The sequence below is a fragment of the Aphelocoma coerulescens genome, chromosome 3, assembly GCF_041296385.1.
Source record: "Aphelocoma coerulescens isolate FSJ_1873_10779 chromosome 3, UR_Acoe_1.0, whole genome shotgun sequence".
Classification (NCBI taxonomy): domain Eukaryota; kingdom Metazoa; phylum Chordata; class Aves; order Passeriformes; family Corvidae; genus Aphelocoma; species Aphelocoma coerulescens.
Window position 1 is genome coordinate 84742985 of NC_091016.1, and position 5012 is coordinate 84747996.

The 5012-nt window shown below is 36.8% G+C and overlaps 1 long non-coding RNA gene across 1 annotated transcript in view; it reads left to right on the forward strand.

Annotated features, from left to right (window-relative positions):
• The first annotated feature begins 210 nt into the window (after nucleotides 1-210).
• The window catches only part of LOC138107336 (uncharacterized), a 5974-nt gene continuing 1172 nt past the window's right edge, over nucleotides 211-5012 (forward strand). The window contains exons 1-3 of the long non-coding RNA XR_011149419.1: nucleotides 211-370; nucleotides 2009-2043; nucleotides 4504-4565. This is a non-coding gene — a long non-coding RNA (uncharacterized lncRNA). The remainder of the gene's footprint in view (nucleotides 371-2008; nucleotides 2044-4503; nucleotides 4566-5012) is intronic.

The window sequence follows — 5012 nt, forward strand, 5'->3', positions numbered from 1 at the left end:
CCACATAGGTAAGATAGGTTTTAACTGATGATATTGGCTTCTGAATGCTATGAAATCACCCTGTCCCTCTGCTGGAAGCTACACCTCCAAAAGCACAGGTGTCTGAAGGGAGCTCATCTTCTGGTCCCTCCCTCTGTAAACCTCCTGTGCCTTCTGAGGCCGTATAAATTCTTCACCACATAGACATAAGCATGTGCTGTATGGAAAAGAGGTACAGCAGAAAAGGCTCACAAGCCCCACCCCCAATACCATCAGGAGCAGAGAGTTGTAAACCAGGACCAAACCCACAGCACCTGTATTCATCTCCTGAGGTGCCTCAGAGCTCTTAACAAGGATAACAAAAAATGCAGACCTATTCTTTCAGTGGAAGGTATGACACATAAAGATTACATTTTGTTTCTCTCAAATGACTGGAAGTGCTGATGTTGTGATGGGCCATGTCCCTTTTTCTGTTTCAACATCTGTTTTGGAAATCTCCAGATTTTCCAGAGGTTATAGGTTACATCCTTACTAACACAATTGTGAAACCCTTAAAAACTCTCTGCTCTGATCTGCCAGTTTTTCACCCTGCCTACACACCAATTTCTGCCTTACTGCTGAAGTATCTGCAGTGGCTGGTGGGTTCCCCAATCCCCTTCTCTTTTCATATGTTAGCATAACTCTACTCCATCTAGATCAGAATGCTTTTTAAATTCATTTTCTCCCATTTCTTTTGGAGAACTCCCATTCTAGCTCCCATAGCAGGTCCAGAAGGAGCAGGTGAGGGTTTCCAGGTGGGAAGTAAGCAGGGTGATTTTTATGTGCAACCCATAGCAATGCAGGGTGCAGTCAGGGATCCCCAGCAGGTTGGTGTTCTTCCTCCCCCAGAAAACTTCTTTTTTGCCCTTGTTTTTTCTGCAATAATGAGTCACTGGGAACAAAGACCATCCAGTGCATGTGTTTGGGGAAAAGAAAAACCCAAACAAATGAAAAAATCTCTACTGCTAACAAGAAATAGTGATGACACTTTTCTTTAGAAAGCTATGTGACTTATAAACAATATGCGACTGCCACGTGCTAAAAAGGAACGAGGTCTCTAGTGAGAAAGAAACTGTTATTCTTAAAAGACAAAGTCAGGAGATACAAAAGGGCATACATAATTTCCCTCTGAAATTGTATGATAAAATGACAGCAAAAATCAGCTTAGAAGCAACATGTGAACTAGCCTTCTGTGCCTCCTGCTCTCTTCCTTCCAAGACTAAATGGATCTGTGTCTCTCTTTTGTCACATTGTTGTAACTTTCATTCAGTCTCCCCACTTCACCTTGACCGCATCTGAACAGTGACAATATGTTTCTTGTTCTTCACACTTTTCCCAGCAAGGATCACTGACAGCCTCTTACTTTGTATTTTCTCGGCTTTTCAGGCAGGGATTTTTTTTCTTCTTTTTCCCCCAGCCATCATCATTGCTATTTGGAGAGAATTTGGTTCAATTTCCATTTTAAACATGAAATGTTTGATTTAGCTCATAATGTCTCCCAGCTCGCAGAGGAAAGAGCTGGTCTTTAAAAAAGAAAAAAAAAGTTTCATATTTTGCAAAATAAAAAATGAAAATCTGCAGAATAATCTTAAATCATTTTATATTGCACATAGAACTCCAAAATAATGAGAGCTCTTCAATTTGGAAATGATTGGGGTTCTAGACATATGAATCAGAGAGAGCTGTAAAATTATTAGAACACAGCAACATCTTTCGTAAGCACTTCAATTCAGAGGTGATCAAAGATTCTGGACTTGCAGAGCAATTTCCTTGGCATTTGCAGGAAAGCCTCACTCTTTCAAACTGAAGCACTCTTAACATTATGAAGAACTTCAATAATTTTAAATTGGCGTGTACTATACATGCCTAGAAATCCAATTTAGGTTTTAAATAAAAACACTATAACTTCAGAAGTATGCAGAGCCCACCCACAACAGAACAGCATTCTAGCCTTTCCAATTCAGCCTAGCTGTTATTTCTCCCATGCTAGGTTTTCTGGCATGAGGAGCTGCTGAAACATTAAAGGTGAGTGTTTTTTTTTTCTTTTTATCCTTACCTTCTGATTATCTACTAGTATTTTCCTAAACTCAGTAAATGTCTGGACCACCTTAGTTTGCAAGCTGATTTGCACAGCGTGAATGGTAGTTTTAAATACTTTTTAAATATTTTAAATTAAAAACAGAAGACAGTGTTTAAGCCAAATAAAAGATGTAATATGTTCCCAACCAAAACTTAAATTATGATGAGTTTAAGTTTGCAAATTTTACATATATATATATATATATATATATATATATATATATATATATATATATATAAAATAAATTTAGCTGAGCTTAGGCTTGCAAATAGCTTAGGTTTGCAAATAGCTGCTCTTAAGGGAAATAGAATACACTGAGTTCTGAAACAATACCGATAGAACAGGAGAATAAAATTAAGTCTAAATTTTAAAAATACATCTCAACTACACATGAAAAAAAAAACATGGAAAGTCCCCTGAGCAAGACAGGTCTGTGTCAGCAGATCCTTTGCTTCCATGCAAGTTGTCCTGCTATGTAAAACAGACTCCTGTCACCAGCCAACCTGTGATGCCTCTCAGTTTTGCATAGAATGCAACCACCTTTCCAATCACACTGGCCAAACCAGAAACCCTTCATGTAGCCCAAAAGGTGAAACTCAAGGGTTTTGCCTTATTGACACAGAAGCAGGATGGTGTGAGACATATATGAGGCAGCCAGTGATATTTCAGATAGGATGAGGTTTCAAGATTCAGTTCTGCAAGTATTCTATTCAGTTATAACCAGGTGCTAGAAAGACATTAACACAAGTTTGAATAGGCCTTGATAATGCTGGGGACAACTGGTGCACCAGAAACAAGTAGGTGGAGGGAATCGATCAGATTAGGTAACCCCAAATGTCTCCCTCAGGCTTTAAAACCACACAGAGGTTGTTTTGTTTCATGCAAGTGATGCAGTGGTGGATGGAAAAGCCCCAGACAGCATAATCAACTTTTGTCACAAATGGATAAGACTTTCTGCCATTATTTTAGATTTTACCACCTGTAAGTAGCTTCTCCAATGTAAAGCACGCTAAAGTACTTTTATTTGGGAAAGAACTTCTGGAAGTCATCTGGTTCAACCCCTCATTCAACAGAGAACCAGCACAGATCAGGTTGCTCAGGATTTTGTACAGTCAAGACTTGAATATCTCCAAGGATATAGTTTTATAAATCACTAATACTTCTTCATGTTTTCATCTTTGAAACTACAGTATCCTAAAATTAGGAAATTAGGAAATTTTCTGCCTGAGACATTGATAGTCAGGCCTGTTTCTAAAGACAGAACATATCTATGAAATATTAATGTGGTATAAACCAATGCAGGTGCCCTTGAACGTTTTTAGTTCTACTGGAGTTCATGTGATCCTTGATAAGAATTCTGTTCTGTTCACCATGGGTTATAGCTTAGCCTCAAGACTTAGTGGATGTGTGACTTAGTGTGAATTTAGTGGAGACTATGATGTCTATAAACCCTTACAAAATCTCACACAAAACAAAAGGTATTAGTAGGTTTCTACCTTGAACTCTGCCAGGCTCAGTGTCAGACAGCAAAAGTGCTTACAAATATCCATCACAATGTTCTCAGGCTTATAAAATTAATTTAGCCCCTTGTGGTGCAGACTGACAGGAGCTAGTAGTGAATGCGTTCTAAAGAATGCACCCTCTTTTCTCAAAAATAGAAAAGAACACTAACCCTCTCCAGAATCTTTTAAATAATGAAACCTGAAGTATCTGTAACTGGACAAATGTGTGACAAAGGTTGAGGACTGAACCAGAACTGTCAGACACAAAGTTGTATGCTTTACATGCATCTTAGTTATTTTCTACCAGATTTGACTTTCCTTTTCTACACTTGCTATGCGTGAAGTTTGAAAACAAATTTGTTCTGGAAATGGTAGGAGAACTGTAGTCATGGCTTTACAAATGGGAAACTATTTACATGTTCACTATTAAATGTAGATGTAGTCAGAAAAAGATGAGACAATAAGCAAATATTTTCCAATGCATAAATTCTTCATAATTTTAACTGCAGTCTTAAATTACATTTAAACATATTTAATGTATATCATTTATTTCAGGAAAAAAACTTTTTTAGCTTACAATAGCATTTAACTTTGATGCTTATCTATTGAAATAAACTATATGGGAGAAAAATGTGGTCCTACCTTCCATGAAGCTGTCATTTGGCACTGTTCTGTAAGACAAGGCTGTTCAAATAAAAGAGAAAAGTAGTTAAATGTTAATACAACTATTTTCTGTAGTGTAGTGAGACGACTCCTATAATCTTTGAGCCAAAATCTCAAAATGTTCATGACAGGACAAAAATCTAGAACTCTTAATCTGTAGATAATATTTCAGCTTCTCTCAGTATTGTTGTGCTTTGAGCAGTTTAATCCAGCAATTAAGAATTCCCTTTATGCACACAGAAACTATCTGAAATTAGCAGCCTTCAGCCTTTCCAGAAGCCTCAGGCCAGGAGGAGAAAAAGGTAAATAATGTCAGAAGAAGTGTCTTAGCTCAATAAGCTCTACTAATAACTTCATAAATTTCCCTTTAGGATTCACCTCAACCTCTTAATATGTTTTAAAAACCAACCTGCCTAATGTCCTAAAGTTTAAAAGCATGGTAACATATTTTTTTAAATACCATTTTTCAATACTAATTTGAGAAGATTTTGAACTAAGAAGAATGATTTTCCAAGTCAAAACCAGTAGCTCTCATTTGGTTTTGCTGTAGTTTTTTTCCAAAAAAAAGCACTCATTTTTTGTTGTGTCCATTCTTGAGACAGAGAAAAAAAAATTAAGAATATCTTAAAAGATTGAAAAAAACTAAAATAAGGCTGCAGATTTTCACAATGAATTCATTAGATGAGTTGTCCCTCCCATAAACAAATAGCCCTTAAGACATGAGCAATGAAAATTGTTTTCTATTCTAA